At 42.3% G+C, this 18055-nt stretch overlaps 2 protein-coding genes across 10 annotated transcripts in view; one reads left to right on the forward strand and one right to left on the reverse strand.

The window, feature by feature from the left end:
* TOB1 (transducer of ERBB2, 1) overlaps nucleotides 1-18055 on the forward strand; it is a 109912-nt gene that overhangs the window by 79271 nt on the left and 12586 nt on the right. For 7 of the 9 annotated variants that reach the window (XM_083487258.1, XM_083487256.1, XM_083487259.1 and 4 more), the window contains one exon: nucleotides 17002-17112. The gene's annotated coding sequence lies outside the window, so the exon portion shown is untranslated. Of the gene's footprint in view, nucleotides 1-2192; nucleotides 2262-16958; nucleotides 17113-18055 lie in introns of those variants that run through there. The other 2 variants (XM_083487262.1, XM_083487261.1) reach the window with 2 other exon arrangements.
* Nucleotides 1-18055, reverse strand: part of LOC310699418 (uncharacterized protein) — a 33771-nt gene that overhangs the window by 5030 nt on the left and 10686 nt on the right. The window lies entirely within an intron of this gene.

The raw sequence follows: 18055 nt of genomic DNA on the forward strand, positions 1-18055 counted from the left end.
AAATATGTGTTAGCCCTTATTAGTATGCTCCCTTCAGTTCTAATGATTTAAAAAACAAACCTCATGTACTTCAGTTTCAGTTTCATAGAATATAATCATAGAGGTGGAGGCAGAAGAGTTTTCTATCTGATTTGCAATAAGTTCTCCCTGTTCTCTGGATGTGCAATGCAAACAGGCAAATCATTTGGTCACCTACTGAACCATGAAACACGGGTGCACTTCAAAGAGGAGTACTGTACTCTGCAATAAAGATTAGTTTCAGAGCAGCCAGAAAGAAAGAAAGAAAGAAAGAAAGAAAGAAAGAAAGAAAGAAAGAAAGAAAGAAAGAGCAAAGTACAATGAGTGCAATGCTCAGGGACAAGTTTGAATGAATGTTCTCTTATACTATAGCTGGACATCTCTAAGCACTAAAAGTGCAGGTCATTTGGAAATGTTCATTTTAACACCAAGTCCAACTGTGTCTAGGGTCATTGCAAGTCAACAGAAGGGGTCAGGTTTTGGGGGCCCAAGATGAGCAGGGGCCCCAGGCTCTCAGCTGTCATTTTTTAAAAAGAGAGTAAGCTGACCAGACGTTTCTCAAGAAAGTTAGTGCGCAAACCATGGAAGCAAGCACTTGGCAGGCAGCACCATTGCTAAGGACACTTAATCACTTAGTTGTTGTTGCTAAGCAATCAGCGAAAGGCACGTTGACCACTCCCACCTGCCCCCCTCCCAGAGCAGCAGAAGCTAAATGAGGGAGGATATTGGGGTATATTTCTTTAAGCACTTTCCTCATGATGTCCACATTTGCTCCCCAAGTGTGCTGCCTTTACAGAATAAAACACAACTGGCAGGTTTTAGTATGATTTACTTTAAAGTAAAAATAAGTGAGGTTGAAATGAGATAGGTTTCCTCCCTACTGATTTTTTTTTAAAAGTGACATCAAAATCATCATCTCCCCCCACCCACAATTTTCCATGTTCTCTACACAACCACAAGTGGTCTGTTTGTCATCACTGGGCTGTTATTTATTAATATACAGTAACCATAAAACAAAAATGCAAATTGAATCAGCAAATACAATCATAACATTATTAAACACCTTACTGATGCAACAAATTAGAATTCCTAGATGCTGTACTTTAACCCAAGGATGTCAATATTTGTATACTGAGGTTGGCAATTTTTTTCTGCACATATATGTTTCGCTGAGAGTTGTGAAATTGCACATACACTTGTTCAGTTTTTGTGTTTTGGATTTTCCTCCCAGGAGTTCAAGTCTATGTACATTGTCTCCCCGCTTTGTCATTTGATCTTCACAACAACCCTTTAGGGTTGGGTAGGAGAGTTGGCAGTTCAGGCATCAGAGTTGTAAAACTACACAGAGTACTTTTTGCTTGCTGTTATTTAATCAGGGTTCGTTTGGGTATTTTGCTGTAAATATCAGGACTATGAAATGTAGTCAAAGGCTGCTTTTCTAGCTTCCTTTACATGAACTGTGAATAATAATAATAATAATAATAATAATAATAATAATAATAATAATAATTTATTATTTATTATTTATTATTTATTATTTATTATTTATTATTTATTATTTATTATTTATTATTTATTATTTATACCCCACCCATCTGGCTGGGCTTCCCAGCCACTCTGGGCGGCTTCCAACAAAATATTAAATGACATTACTTAAGAATATAGGAAGAGCCCTGCTGGATAAAGCCAATGGCCCATCTAGTCTCTAGTCTAGCAACCTGTTCTCTCAATGGCCAACAGATGCCCGTGAAAAACCTGCAACCAGGACCTGAGCAGAAGAACACTCTCCCCTTCTGTGGTTTCAAGCAACTAATATTCAGAAGCATACTGTTCTAACTATGGAGGCAGAAGCATAACCATTGTACCCATTTGTCACTGAAAGCCCTTTCCTCCATGAATTTGTCTTTTAAATCCATCCATTTTGGCCCTTACCGCCTCCCACGGGAGCGTATTCCATAGTTCAACTATGCACTGCATGCCATATATTTGCTTTTCCGCCCAGGAGCAGAAGGTTGTTTACATTTCCCTCCCCTCCCCACGTTTCTGTTTGCAACAGCCCTGTGAGGTAGGCTAGGCTAAGTTAACAATTGTACATAAGGAGCAGCCCTTGTCCATAGATTGTAAGGAGGTGGGAGCAGAATAAAGGGCCCCTCATCCAAATACAGTATCAGTATCAAACTTTATTTTGGCCACAGACCAGCATAAGACATACGGATAAACTGAACACAGAAGACTTAAAACAGGTAAGGAATAAAAAATCTAGTAATAAAAAGGTGATTAGATCATACATACTTAAAAAGATAGAAACAGAGACAAACAGTTCAAAGTGACTATAAGGGAGAGAGTGTGAAGGAGCACAGGTCTTGCATTTTGGGCCTAGTTTGTGGCGCAAACCATCCTTTGGCGAATATCCATCACGGCAGCACAGAAACTAGCAACTCAGTATGTAACACCTGTGTTTTCATCTTGAAGTAACAGGGAGGTATAGAGTTATTCTGTGCAACCTGGGAATTTGTGTAGTATAGGCAAGATGAACCTAGCTCGTATATCTGTATAGTATTGGCAGTGAAAAAAGACATGTTCTGTTGTTTCCAGTTGCCCAGAGCCACATGGGTATTTCCTCTCCTCGTACACCCCAAATACAGTGTACCAGGCTAGGAAATCCTGTTGGCATCCCTGACACTGTCTATGGTAGGCATATTCTTTTGTGCTGGCAGAAGAAGCGCTTGTCGGTTTTCAGTTTGCTAGGCTAAAGTAAACAAAAGCTGCCTTTGTGGCAGAAAATACTAAAGCTGAGTGTGTTGGGTTATGAATCTGTGATGAATTCCTTGGACTGGTTTGTGTGATTCAGTGCTCTCATTTCCAGAAAAGTTACCAGTGTGCATGTTTATCAGTCCCATCATTGGGGCTGCAGCTGCAGGGGATTTTGCTCTTCTCTTGCTAGACTGATAGGCTAGGAGGGCTGGTGGAGTCAGAGCCATAAATATAAGTATTGGTGCAGGCTAGCTACCCCAACCTGGTGCTTGCCATATGTTCTGGATTGCAACTTCCAGCATCCCTGACCATTGGCCATGTTGGCTAGGACTGATGGCAGTTGTACTACAAAACATCTATAGGGCACCAGGCTGAGGAAAGCTGCATCAGCATGTTGATGTAGAAAAGTATGAGAAGCCAGTGAAAAGATATAACAACAACAACAACGATAGAGAGCCAGTGTGGTGCAGTGGTTAAGAGCGGTAGACTCGTAATCTGGTGAACTGGGTTCGCGTTTCCGCTCCTCCACATGCAGCTGCTGGGTGACCTTGGGCCAGTCACGCTTCTCTGAAGTCTCTCAGCCCCACTCACCTCACAGAGTGTTTGTTGTGGGGGAGGAAGGGAAAGGAGAATGTTAGCCGCTTTGAGACTCCTTTGGGTGGTGATAATGCAGGATATCAAATCCAAACTCTTCTCTTCTTAATAATAGTAAATTTTATTATTTATACCCTGCCCATCTGGGTGGGTTTCCCCAGCCACTCTGGGCAGCTTCCAGGAAAATATTAAAATACAATCATTCATCACATATTAAAAGCTTCCCTAAACAGGGCTGCCTTCAGATGTCTTCTGAAAGTCAGGTAGTACTTTAATTCTTTGACATCTGATGGGAGGGCGTTCGACAGGGCGGGCACCACTACTGAGAAGGCCCTCTGCTTGGTTTCCTGTAACTTTGCTTCTCACAGTGAGGGAACCGCCAGAAGGTCCTCGGCGCTGGACCTCAGTGTCCAGGCAGAACGATGGGGGTGGAGACACTCCTTCAGGTATACTGGGCTGAGGCCATTTAGTGCTTTAAAGGTAAGCAACAACACTTCAAATCGTGCCCGGAAACATGCTGGGAGCCAGTGTAGGTCTTTCAGGACCAGTGTTATGTGGCCCCGGTGGCCACTCCCAGTCACTAATCTAGCTCCCGCATTCTGGATTATGTGTGGACAACATGATTAAAGTGAAAAGGAGCAGAAATCATTTGAGAGAAAACTGCTGCTTTGTTTTACTAAGGATCAACTACTTTTAAATTGTGTTTAATTGCCATGGAGACATCACTGTTGCAAATCAATTACTTTGTGCATATGGAGTTGTCTAAGGCTAAAGAGCAGGAAAAAATACCCATGTTTCTCAAGTAGGGCCAGTACTTTCTTCCCCAGCTGTCAAAGTCAGAGGAAAAGGCAGCTGAGGAGATGTTTTGAATAAGCAAGCCTATGACCCCATCCACACTATATTTTTAAAGCACCATGGTGCCACTTTAAATAGCCATGGCTTGCCCCGAAGAATTCTGGGCAGTGTATGTAGTTTGTTAAGGGTATTGAGAGTTGTTAGGAGACCCCTATTACCCTCAAAGAGTTGCAATTTCCAGAGTGGTTTAACAATCCATTTTCACAGGGAACTCTGGGAATTGTAGCTTTGAGAGGGGACCAGGGGTCTCTGAACAACTCTCAGCACCCTTTACAAACCACAGTTCCCAAGATTCTTTGGGGGAAACCATGATTGTTGAAAGCAGAATGATACTGCATTAGTATGATGTTAGAGGTGCAAACAGCTATTTCAAGTGTATGCATGTGAGGGCATGGAGAGTGGTAGTACAGACATATGATTATGATTACCAAAGTACAGCAGAAAGTGCCATATGACAATTACTGCCTCTTCCATTGCTCAAATTTTGGAGTGGTATTCTCAATCCTAAAAACTTCCATGGATGCAATGATATATTTTGAGGGTTTTGCACTCGTAAAGTGCAAAGTGATATGCCCCGTTCCATCTTACTTATTTGCTTATACAAAATGCCAGATGCTATTTTTCATACATGGCATGGCTGGCTAGCTTACAGAGTGGATCTGCCTCAGAGGGTATTTTTGGTGTCCCTCCCAGACTCCTATAAATTTGACAGTTTAAAAACTGTTCTGCTGAGATATCTCCCACCATAGTGTTGTAGTGTACCCACTGAGGTGCTTGTGGGGTACCAGAACCTCCAAAAGTTGGACACCTCTGTGTTGACTTACCTTGCACAGAAGCCTCTCCTCTCTTTGGTGCAGCACCACTGCAAGAAGATCCTAGAGCAGGCATGGCCAAACTTGGCCCTCCAGATGTTTTGGGACTACAACTCCCATCCTCCCTAGCTAACAGGACCAGTGGTCAGGGATGATGGGAACTGTAGTCCCAAAACATCTGGAGGGCCAAGTTTGGCCATGCCTGTCCTAGAGCATGTCTTTGGCTGGCTGCCTTCCTATATCTCCCCTACACACCATAGGGTGTGTCAGCTCACCCACCTGGCTGCTTGTGCTGTCTGTATGTGTGCCTGCATTCACATGTCCATCTCTGGCATGCAGCCTTCGGAGGGGTGGTAAACTCTCTATGCAACCCTTGGGCCACAAATGGTGAGCCACCCCACATATATGGCATTTTTTTACAAAGCACACTTGAACATCCCTTCCACTGTTTATACTTGTGAATGGCATTGTTGTGTGAATCAGACTGATTAATCTGTGGGGTAAAAACATTAAAACTACTTAATTCTTTTTATAGTTTCATGGCTAATGTCACGTTTTGTGGCAACAAACTCCATGCTTGCTGCTTTGTCAGTGACTCACAGAAGGCTGAGCAGCTTTAGTTTTCCACTTTGCATGAGCCCTGATTTTCAGAAGTGGCTGGCATCCTTTTCTCAACCCTGGGTATATATGTGTGTGCTTTCACTCTTAAATGTTGGGTCCAGATATATATATATTTGAAGCATCTGCTTTGTTTCCTATTCCCTAGCGATACTGTGAAAGCTAGTCATTTTACAAAGTGCCATGGAGATGCATGTAGCTGTCTACATGAGCTGTACGTCATCAAATACGGAGATGAGTTTTGTTCTTTAAATGAGTCATCATTCCCTTTCTGACCTACTCTTCTAATTGCTAGTCATTTATTCTTTGGGAATTCATTATCCCCGCCAGTAGCTTTTAACAAACAGGCAGCAGCCTGGAGTGGCAGGTATTTGCCTCTGAGGTACCTGATGTGTGTGACCAATTAAAAGTCGTTTAGAAACCTGACAGTACTTTGCCATGGTTCCACCACCAAAAATGATCCTCCATTCAGGCCTCCTGCATTTCACATGTTGTCTTTGTTCCAAGGTCAGCCCAGGGCAAGGCCATTTAACCGACTGAGAAAATTCTGATGCTGAGCAATGTTCTAGTTAAATAAGAGGCCTTGGGAAGGGATTCTCTTGAAGTCCCTTGTCTCTGTCCGTCTGCATTTCAGTCTCACTAACTGTGGTTTCAGGGCAGTGATTGGACTGTGTGTGTTGAACATTGCCAAAGGTCTACACATCTTCCTTCATAGGTCTATTGCTCCCACATTCCCATGAAGGAGAAGATTCCCAATATATGTTTCTTTCAGAGGAAGGAATACCGGAACTCTTAATGTTTTCAATAAACATTTCTACTGACAAAAGTTACACAGCCGTGGAGATCAGGCAGAGACTGTTACCGCCCTAGGCAAAATCAGAGGTTACCCCCTTGCTTGGATTCATACAACCTCAGTTTCCCATTGTAGTTTTGCTCATGTCTGCCTCAGCTGCTTCTGTGGGTTCTGTAAGGGCTGCAGTCCTAACCCCACTTATGTGGGAGTAAACTCCATTGGATTCAGTTGGACTTACTTCTGAGTAGACATGGCTAGGATTGCATTGTTAAGGGCACTTCTAGATGAAGGCAATTTAGCAGCACTTTATCATTGCTAATCTGCTTTAAGATGGAAATGGAATAGCAACTTTGCTTCCAAGCTTCTAATATGCTGTGGTCGAGTGGCAGGCTCCCTTTCCCTTGCTCGAAATATCAGAGGTGACAGTGGAGTGGGGGCAGTTATTTTCATTTTAGCCATTATATGTGAGAAAGGATTAAATGCTCCCCACCCCATGAGAAATGGCCAGCTGAGCAACCCAGGAAATGGCTAGAACAATTTAACAAGCTGCAATAGCAGTATGAGAGGACATCTACACCTGAGAAAATTGCACAATTGCACTGCTATTCCACTGAGTTTTGTTTTGCCAGACTTTCTGAATGGGGGGGGGGAATCCAGAAGCTGAACTGGGAAAACATGAGAGTTGGATGTTTTGTCCCCAATGTTGTTCTTATGTCCCCTAAAAGTAAGTGAATGAAGCCTGGCCATTCCACAGTAAATGCCCAGTGTGGAACCAGGCTAAGAAACAGTAGTTATTTCACATAACTGTGGTTTGATAAAAGGGGCAGAGGTGTTTGGAAGGTGCTTGTTTCCAAAATCCTGAAGCTTATACTGTACTGAGGTTTATACTGTAAACTGTGATCCTCAGATGAAGTGTGGTATATAAATTTAATAAATACTAATACTGTAATAATATTCCTCCTTTTTAAAAAGTTTGCTGTGTACACCTTTAAAGCACACTCAAAACACTTTCCCTCAGAGAATTCTGGGTACTATAGTTTGTTAAAAGTTGCTGGAAAGTGTAACTGTGAGGGGTAAATCTCAGGGCCCAGAATGCTTTGAGGAAAAGAAGATGCTTCGGATGTGCTCTAAAGATATAGTGTGCATATGTAGCCTTTTTTTCTTTTTTGCTGCGCTATGTGTCCTTCACCAAGTTCCCAGTTGTGTCTTCATAACTCTGTCAACACAAGGACATGGTGATGTAGAGTGACCCATGCAAGAGGTCCCATATGTGTTCCATGGCTAAGGTTTTATATACTCCTGTTGCTGTGCCGTGATTAACTCCTGGGTGAGACACCGTGATCATGAAGGAATCCTATCTTCTGATGATATGGGGTAGGAAGAGTGTGCTGTTGTTTTGGGCTTTTCACTGACTCCACCAGGAGTTTTTGATTTCCAATCCCTACTTTGCTGACACAGCATTAGAACGGGGCAGGGGTTACCTTTGAACAGGCAGAGGATTTCATCTGAACACCATTCCATTTTTGCCACACCTCCGGCTCCACCCATTGGAGAGGACTGTTTGATGTAGTGTTCAGTTACATGACTGAGAAAATCTGGGCTCAAACCCCACCTCAACCATGAAACAAACTGTGACTATCTTGGCCTGCCCCACCTTGCAGCAGTTTTGTGAGAATAAAAGTTGGAGACACACCACCCTGAGGAAGGGTGAGGTTAAACTATACCGTAATAAATAACACACCCACCCCCCTGCTCCAGTATTGTGTTACTGCACTCTTCCACTCATGTAACATAGGTAAAGGTAAAGGGACCCCAGACCATTAGGTCCAGTCGTGACCGACTCTGGGGTTGCGGCGCTCATCTTGCTTTATTGGCCGAGGGAGCCAGCGTACAGCTTCCGGGTCATGTGGCCAGCATGACTAAGCCACTTCTAGAGAACCAGAGCAGCGCACGGAAACACCATTTACCTTCCTGCTGGAGCGGTACCTATTTATCTACTTGCACTTTGACATGCTTTTGAACTGCTAGGTTGGCAGGAGCAGGGACTGAACAACGGGAGCTCACCCCGTCACGGGGATTCGAACCGCCGACCTTCTGATCAGCAAGTCCTAGGCTCTGTGGTTTAACCCACAGCGCCACCCGCATCCCCCTCATGTAACATATTGCCATGCAAATGTAGTTTCAATATGCAAGCATCTTTTGTGTTCCACTTTCAGAAGGGAATGTAGCAGTGATCCTGTCTCACCCAAGTGAGTAAAGTATGGAAAGGCTGTAGCCCTGTACACATTTAAACAGCCATAGTGTCAGGTTGATAAATGCCTTGGTGTGATGCATTTCCAACAACAAATGGCAAGCTTAATGCCAAGTACAGCATGGCTGTTTTCTGCTGTGGTTGTGTTCCAAGATACACATCAACCAAGATCTGACCTCTCTGTTGACTGCCTGTGCATTGGGTTGTGGGCTTCCTGGTTAATGATTGCAGGTGCCCCTTCCCTCCATTATGCTAAGGTCATGGTTATTCTTCCACTCCCATTCCTTATGCTGCATTCAAAGCACAAGGTGCCTCCAGGGAGAGGTAAAAGGTCAGAGGGCTGGCATGCCTAATTGCTACAGCCAGCAGAACCTGAGATCTGTGTCCTTGCTGTTTATCTTTAATTTCATCAAGGTTGGCTGAACCAACCTCTAGGCACATAACCATGATTCTTAACATTGTTCAAATTAAAGCCTAGGCCAAAAAGAAAAAAAAAGTCAGAGGCCCCCTTAGTACTCTCCAAGCACAAAAGGAAAGGCAAAGGTTTTCTCAGCCAAGTGAGCTCTGCTTGTGTGATGAACAAACAGGCCTTGTTCTTTCATTACACTTGAGAGTAGCCAGTTTGGCTCATTTCATTCAAAGAATCATACAAAAGCTTGATTAGGTATTTCAAGAGTTCATGTTTCCTCAGACTGCAATGTTCTTCTGAAAGGAACACACAAGGTCTCTGACATTCAGCATTCCCACTGCTGTGTTTGTTTACAGATCTGTTGCAACATCACAGCCTGTGTTCGGATAGTAGTAAAGCCACCTATTGCACGGGATCCAAGTGTCTAAGATGGACCTCCTCCTCTAACAACCTCCTCATCGTCATTGCCTGCCCTTGACCATAAGATCCCAGGGTGGATTACAGCAATTAACCTGTCCAACAACTACATCTACAGTCAGAGACTACTAGGTAGCTAGGAAAGGGAAATTTTGGTCCGGTCCGACCATGAGGCAGAGTGAAGCATCTGCCATATCCTCTGGGGCCCCTAAACTAGGATGTTCCTAGACGCAGTGGAAGTTGCTGTCCTGTCACCAGAGTTGAAGTAAGATTCAGCTGCCAGTTCAGTTGGATTCTGTATGTGGAATGTAAGAGCCCTGTCTTGGCCTTTTCCTCAGGCAGCAAAACAACGACCCTGTTGTTTTCACATCCCTTTGTCATGCTCTCCGCAGGGAAACTTACTCAGCACCAAACTTTTAGCTGCCAGGTAAAAACCTGCTTATTTTATTTTTAATAATTTTTTGTTGGTTTTTACACATATTTTCCAACATAACATCCTTTTAAACATCATTGAGAAATTTTTGCCTATCACAGCCTAAGACTTCCTTCAACCTCGACTGATAGTTTTCTAAAGTCTTTCTAATTATGCATTTTGTTACTATAAATACTGATATAAACTCAAATTTCCAATACATCTATTCTTAATTCTTCTCACAATAATTTATAAATTACTCCTTACAAAACTTCTTTTAACCCTACAAGCGATGTCAATTGGTAAAAACCTGTTTATTTACCTTAGCTTTTTTGTATGTATATGTTCTGCCGAAGAGAGCACAATTTACCTTAGCTTTTTAAAATGGCTGGCATAACATAGCCTTTCCTCTGCTGCAGCCATACTTAGGTGCCCCATGCCTGCAATTTGCAGTTGGAGGGCAATTCAAATGGGGATGGCGACAAAAGCAAAAGCTTAAAGTCCCTTTCCGCACATCATGGTCCTTATGCAGTTCATGCTCTCCCTCATGTACTTTCTTCTTCTTTTTCTTTTTTGCATGCTGTTTGTTTTTATACCAGCCACATTAGGGCCAAAGGCATTCACATGTCACATTTAATTGGACCTTGGCTCTTCATATTTTCTCGCTGTGTTTTTTTAAGCATCTGGTGTTATGTTATTATCTTTGGTCTCTTGTTTTTAATTCCGAAATTGGAAGTGGAATATATATATATATAAATAAATCTGCAGATTCAGGATGTCTTAAGGGAAAGCATATAGGATTTTAAAGACAGGTTGATGCTGGCAAATTTGGCATATCCTTTCCTTTCTCTAAGCACAAGGTAACAGCAGAACCTCCATGATTCTCAAAATTCCCTTGCAGCCACTTTTGCTGTGTCCCTTTACATTGCTCCATGTCAATACCATTCATGTAAGCAGTATTTGCTTTACTTCAAGATCTGATGGTTTGGATGTTACCCAAGTCATTTGGATAAATGAGGTTGAATTGTATAAGAATCATGGCTGTTTCCAAGCTAAATGTGAGTTTCACATGGCAAAGCATTCTCTCTCTCTCTCTCTCTCTCTCTCTCTCTCTCTCTCTCTCATGTTTTTGAGCATTGAAAACCCTCATCAAACCTGCCATTATGAATGAGAAGCTTCACAAATGCAAAATTAGAATGTTACAAAAATATATCCTGGAACGAGGAAGGAGAGAGTTTGGGTGAGTCTGCCTACACAACATACATTTAAAGCTTATTACTTCCCCCAAAGATTCCTGAGAACTGTAGTTTACTCCTCACAATTTGCAGTACCCTTAACAAACTATATGTCCCAGGAGTCCTTGGAGGAAGCCATGGGCTTTAAATATATGGTGTATACTACTGTCCCAACTGAGTGTGCATAGGACTGCAGCCCTGGGTTTCGGTTTTTTTGTTGCAAGGTTAGAAGGCCAAAGAAAGACGCTAAGCTTGGAATTGGTATAAGGAAAGACTGCAAGGGATAGAACTCTACCAGCAAAGATAAGAGATGAAACCACAGATATGGGATTAAGCAGCAAATTGATCAAGATTCTGTAGAGGAAAAGAGATGTCTTAGATGGATTTAGCTGGATAGTGGGTGGATTTTTAGCATCCAATTCTGAGTTGTAGGAAATGGGACAGTGGCAAAAGAAAGTACATGATGTGTTTGTTTAGAGCACAGACAGATAAATAGAGAGCTTTCATCTAACATGAGGAGGGGGAGACTTTGAAGACAGCTTAAAATGCTTCACTATTTATCCTAATCACAGGGTGAGTCAGTGATAAATTATGTTTATCCAGTCCTGTATTCAGCTTTCTGTAATATGGTGAAAGAGCAGCTGATAATATAGTCATACAGTGGGAGCAGATTCTTACCCCTCTCTCCAAAAAGGGGCGGGTGGGGAGAATTGAGTCAGCCAAAATCATGTAATTATTATCTGAGGTAAGAAACCAGTTCCCAACCAGTTCTTAATGCAAAGTTATACGCTGTGTAGAACTGCCCAGTTTTCTCTTAAGAAGCCGGTGCCAGCCACTGCTAGGCAAGTGAGGGAACAAATACAAAGGGAATAAGGAACCGAAAAAAATGAAGGTTTAGCTTGACTTGGAAAGTTTGCCAAATGAAGAGAGCTCCTTATCCTTAGGCAGATGAGCTTGAAAATTTCGTACAGGTTCACCTTGAATCTGAATTTCTACTCTAACTAAAGAAAACGCTTATCCAGATGCTAAAGTCCTGAAAGATAATAAATAAAAAAATTCCTTCCAGTAGCACCTCAGAGACCAACTAAGTTTGTTATTGGTATGAGCTTTTGTGTGCATGTACACTTCTTCAGATACACTGTGCATGCACACAGAAGCTCATACCAATAACAAACTTAGTTGGTCTCTGAGGTGCTACTGGAAGGAATTTTTTTATTTTTTATTTTGTTTCGACTACAGCAGACCAACATGGCTAGCCACCTGTATCCTGAAAGATACATAGCTATTCCTCTAACCGCCCTATGTGTCCATGTTGCAGAGGAAAAGCAGTAGCCATTAAGTCAGGGTGTCCAGAAAGAAATAGGAAGGTGTTTTAAAGGGGGGGGGAGGAAATTGTTTAGTGCACTGTGAATGGTTAAGGCTAAGGCAGGGAATGGACGGCCAGCTTCTGAATTATAATGAAGTTGGTGCCATCTGCCAGTAACAGCTTCATTGTTGTGGAACACATGCACCGAGGCATAGCCAGGACGCCCCACACAAAATCCAAAGGAAGAGGTAACATTGCCAAGTGGGTTCCCACTCACCCTGTCTCTGATAACTCTTCTCGTTTTCTGTTGTCTGTTAGTATTTCACAAGACTGATCTAAGATGGCTACCAGAGGAGGGACTTTCCACTGGTGATGCAAGGTCATGCAATGCCGTGTAAAATTGATATCCTTCATGGAAGCCTCCACTTGGATCAAAGAGCTTCTAGGACTGATTACAATTGGGGGGGGGGAGCAATGGCTAAAATGTTTTGATTTGAAAGACAGTTAAATTGATCATTTAATTTACTCCTTGATGATACCTGATGGCTGCTTATTTTTATGTGTTTTATTACAAATATTGTGCATGTGTGTTTTAAATTCTATTCTCCCTCTGCAGGGTTATTGGGTTGTTCTTGTTTTTATTTTGATTATGTATTTTGTGATTTTATATTGTGATTTTATCCTGTGAACAGCCCTGAGACTTATGAGTTATAGGGCGTTATATAAATTCATAAATAAATAAATAAATAAATAAATAAGCTACTACTGATGTCAGTGAGTCCACCTTGAGTATGACTGACAACACCCATAACAAATATATACATATTCTCCTCCCCCCCCCACCTAGTATATTCCCCATCTTGCCCAGCTGAGTCACTCCTTTTGTTTTAACGATTTTGGATTTTATACTCGAGAATCATTGTCTTCTTGCTCTTCCTTATAAATGCCATGAAGCCCACTAAGTGGCTTGGAGCAAGTTACTGCCTATCAGCCTACCCTGCCTCACAGGGTTGTTGTGAGGATAAAAGAGTTAAAGTGTGCATGCCACCTCCAGCTCTTTGGACAAAAGGTGGGATATAAGTGCAATACTAAATTAACTAACTGCAATCCTATCTTGCGGGGTCGAAACATCATCTGAAGTCAAACACAATAAGATCAATATTTATTATATTCCTGCAAAATCTTCTCCTAGTAACCTAGCTGTACTTGCTATTACCCATACTTCTTTTACAGCTCATTCTACTACTATTTGCAGTTGAAAATGTATTAATTCGATTCTGGGCAATCTTTTCTTTCGCACATTAATTCTGTTGCAAAGACCTGCTGTTATTTCTTGTTTAACGTTGCAAAAATGAAACTGTATCTGCCTTTTGCTATATAACTACAACTCTAGTTCAAGTGATTGTTCCTCATCTTGATTGGGCTAATATTAGGCCTGCTGGTTCCCAACTTTTCATCTTCCCGTTATTTCAGCTTTGCTGCTTCTCTGGGCTTCTGTTCTGCTCATGTGTTATCTCTTTTTCTTTCTTTTCTTATTTTGCTTTACTGCCCCCCCCTTTTTTCCTTTTTCCACTTGCTATAAACTCATTTTTACCATTAAGGCCCGTCATGCTCCTGCGCCTTCCTTGATTTCTCCTTGTTGTTCCATCTTGTTCTTCATGCTTTGTTTAATCCTATCTTCAGGCTAAGCCTCCTGCTTTCTATTGTCACTATCTTGTCACTGATCCTGTGGGACTAAAATGGTCTTTTAATAGATATATTGTATAGGTGCAGAATAAATATGGTAAAATGTGGCGACAATCATGAAAACAAGTTTTCTTTTCTTTAAAAGTGAAACTGTGGCCAAATAACATTTGCCTCACCTTTATTAAAATTGTGTGAATATATCTGTTGCTAGATTAAACTGTTTTGAGGAGCAGATCTAGGTTACACATATGAAGTTTTCTTACTCCAGGTCAGCTTATTTATCCATCTAGCCCAGTGCTGCCTGTTCTGACTGACAGCAGCATTCTGGGGTCTGAGGCAGAGGCATTTCCCCTCATCTGATGTTTGATTCTTTTAAGTAGAAATGCCAGGGATGAAACAAGATTTTATGTATGCAAAGCGTATATTCTATCACTGAGTTATAGTCCCTTGCGAATCAATAGACAGGTTGATTATCCAGTGGTGTAAGATAAGATAAACTTTAAGTATTGGTAGGAATTGAGGTGGTATTGCAGGCTGTGGAAGACAGTTATTCATTCTGCTGTGTTTATTCAACCATGTGAAGAGTGAATCAGTAACAAACTGTACAATCTCGGAAATTCCTTTTGAAAAAGAGACACTTCTGAGACATTTTAGCAACTGCTTTCTATTTTTCACTAGGAACTAAGGAGACATTGATCTCCATTTTGTGACCATTTATATGCATTTTATGATCACACAATGCAGTTTGTGGCTTATAGTTGAACACATAAAATTCAAGTTCCTAAAATTTCCAGGCAGGTATTGTTTCACCTTCATAGCAGTTCTGAAATAGGTTAGATCCATTGAAGTCTAACAATGGTGATTTTTTAAAAGGGTTTTGTCATCTTAATTGCTTGCTTGTTATATCTACTTCCGTTCTCATGCCTAAGGTATTTTACATTTCATTACAACCCTTTTTAAAGCAGATGTATTTTGTGGTAAAGGGAAAGGGACATCTGACAGTTAAGTACAGTCGCAGACGACTCTGGGGTTGCGGCGCTCATCTCGCTTCACAGGTCGAGAGAGCCAGTGTTTGTTCGCAAACAGTTTTTCTGGGTCATGTGGCCAACATGACTAAGCCGCTTCTGGTGCAATGGAACACTGAAACCAGAGCAGAACACGGAAACGCCATTTACCTCCCCGTTGGAGCAGTACTTATTTATCTACTTGCACTTTTGGTGTGCTTTCGAACTGTTAGGTTGGCAGGAGCTGGGACTGAGCAATGAGAGCTCACCCCATCGCAGGGATTTGAACCTCCGAACTTCTGATCAGCAAGCCCAAGAGGCTCATGGGTTTAGACCACAGCACCACCCTCAGCCTATGTATTTTGTGGTAGTTTCCATTAAACTGGAAGAAGCCACCATTGAGTTGAATCCATACTGAGTCGTGCTTAACCTTAACAGCTTAAAAATATATTAAAACATCAGCCATCAAAAACTTCCCTAACAGGGCTGCCTTCAGATGTCTTCTAAATGTTATATAGTTGTTTATTTCTTTGACATCTGATGGAGGGCATTCCACAGGGCGGGCGCCACTACCAAGAAGGCCCTCTGCCTGGTTCCCTGTAACTTTGCTTCTCAGAGTGAGGGAACTGCCAGAAGGCCTCGAAGCTGGACCTCAGTGTCCGGGCTGAACAATGGGGGTGGAGACACTCCTTCGGGTATACTGGACTGAGGCCGTTTAGGGCTTTAAAGGTCAGCACCAACACTTTGAATTGTGCCCAGAAACATACTGCGAGCCCGTGTAGGTCTTTCAAGACCAGTGTTGTGTGGTCTCTGTCGCTGCTCCCAGTCACCAGTCTAGCTGCCGCATTCTGGATTAACTGGATTTTCTGGGTCACCTTCAAAGGTAGCCTCACATAGAGCGTGTTGCAGTAGTCCAAGCAGGCGATAACTAGAGCATGCACCACTCTGGTGAGACAGTCTGCGGGCAGATAGGGTCTCAGCCTGCGTACCAGATGGAGCTGGCAGACAGCTGCCCTGGACACAGAATTGACCTGTGCCTCCATGGACAGCTGTGAGTCCAAACTGACTCCCAGGCTGCGCATCTGCTTCTTCAGGGGCACAGTTACCCCATTTGGGACCAGGGAGTACCCCACACCTGCCCACCCCCTATCCCCCCAAAACAGTATTTCTGTCTTGTCAGGATTCAGCTTCAATCCATTAGCCGCCATCCATCTTCCAACTGCCTCCAGGCACTCGCACAGGACCTTCACGGCCTTCACTGGTTCCAATTTGAAAGAGAGGTAGAGCTGGGTATCATCTGCATACTGATGAACACCCAGCCCAAACCTCCTGATTAGATCTCTTGTTATGAAATTCAAGTAACTGCAGGTAGATCCAAGTGGGATACATCCTTAGAATGTTGGCATTGACCACATTGCACCCTTGGAAAAATCAGTGGGCTAACGTCTTCATCTATGAATTATTACAGAAGGGTGAGGGAAATGCTGTATAGTCTGAGCACAGGAAGAGGAATCAGATCCTCTCTCCTCTTATTGTTGTTGCTTTCTATAAGTCCTTTGTCTCCTGTATGACTTAGTGGAACAATAAATCATTAGGGATGTTGACACTATGCAAGGGTTACTGGAGCTATGGTAATAAGAGATGACATGTGTGCTGATCTTCCCCTACCATGCGATTATTAAAAGCAGGGTGGCTCCATTGGGACCATGAGCTGACAACCATGTATATGAATGAAGCATGAGGTTGGTTCAAGTTTTGCTAATATCCAGGGAAGAAATAATTCAACAACTGAAGCCTGTGGTGAGCATCACCATGACTGATCTCTCAACCTTTCCAGAATGAACACAGGAAGAGCTCTGCTGGATCACACCAAAGATCTAGCTAAGCCAGAATCCTATTGACTACATTGGACAACCAGGTGAGTCCAGTAAACCAACAAGCAAGACATGTAAGTAACAGCCCTTCTCTTCCTATTTTCCCTCTTCCCCTGTAATAATTGGTATTTGGAGGCATAAGTTTGCCCTTGAACCTGCAGGTTCCATTTAGCTTTTCAGCTACTAGCTGTTAACCGGCCTGTTCTCCATTCATTTCACTAGTCTCTGTTTGAAGCCATTTAAGCCAGTGACCCTCACAATATCTAGCGGCAGATGATTTTGTCAGCTAATTATGTGTTGTGCAAATATGAATTTCCATTTGCCATCCTGAATCTATTGCCAGTCAGATTCACCAAGTGACCCCAAATTCTTCTGTTATGAGAGAGGAAGAAAAATTATCTCTTTTCACTTTCTACACACTGCACACTTTTTTTACAAACCTCTTATCAGCTATTATTGTTGTTTTATTGATTTATCCCCTGTCCTTTTCAATGACAGGGACTCAAGGTGACTTATAGATAAATAGAAACAGCCGAAAACATTTGGGAAGGGGGGAGGGAACAATAATTTTAAAACAATTGAATAGAATTAAAACTATATAGAACTATAAAATATCTATTAAAAACACACAGGTAGTTACAATTAAAAAAGCACAGCACCAACCCTTTCATTAAAAGTGGTCAGTTCCCCAAAGCCTGTTGAAATAAAAAGGTCACCTGCCGGCAGAAGGACAAGGAGGGAGCCAGTCTAACTTCTCTAGGGAAGGAGTTCCAAAATTTGGGAGCCACCACTGAGAAGGCCCTCTCTTGCTTTGACAGTTGGTATCCTTTTAGGCTAGAATAGGGCTGCTTTCTTAAATCAGGTGGTTTCAACTGGCAGCACACTGGCAATTCAACTCACACAACCAGAGGCATTCATGTAGCACTGGTGGAAAAGAAACAGCACCAGTGACAGCTAGCAGTGCTTATTTGTTACTGTTTTTCCACCAACTGAATGAGCTACTATAAAAAAATTCCT

Source organism: Podarcis liolepis, assembly GCF_965112155.1.
Source record: "Podarcis liolepis genome assembly, chromosome: 2".
NCBI classification, from domain to species: Eukaryota; Metazoa; Chordata; class Lepidosauria; order Squamata; family Lacertidae; genus Podarcis; species Podarcis liolepis.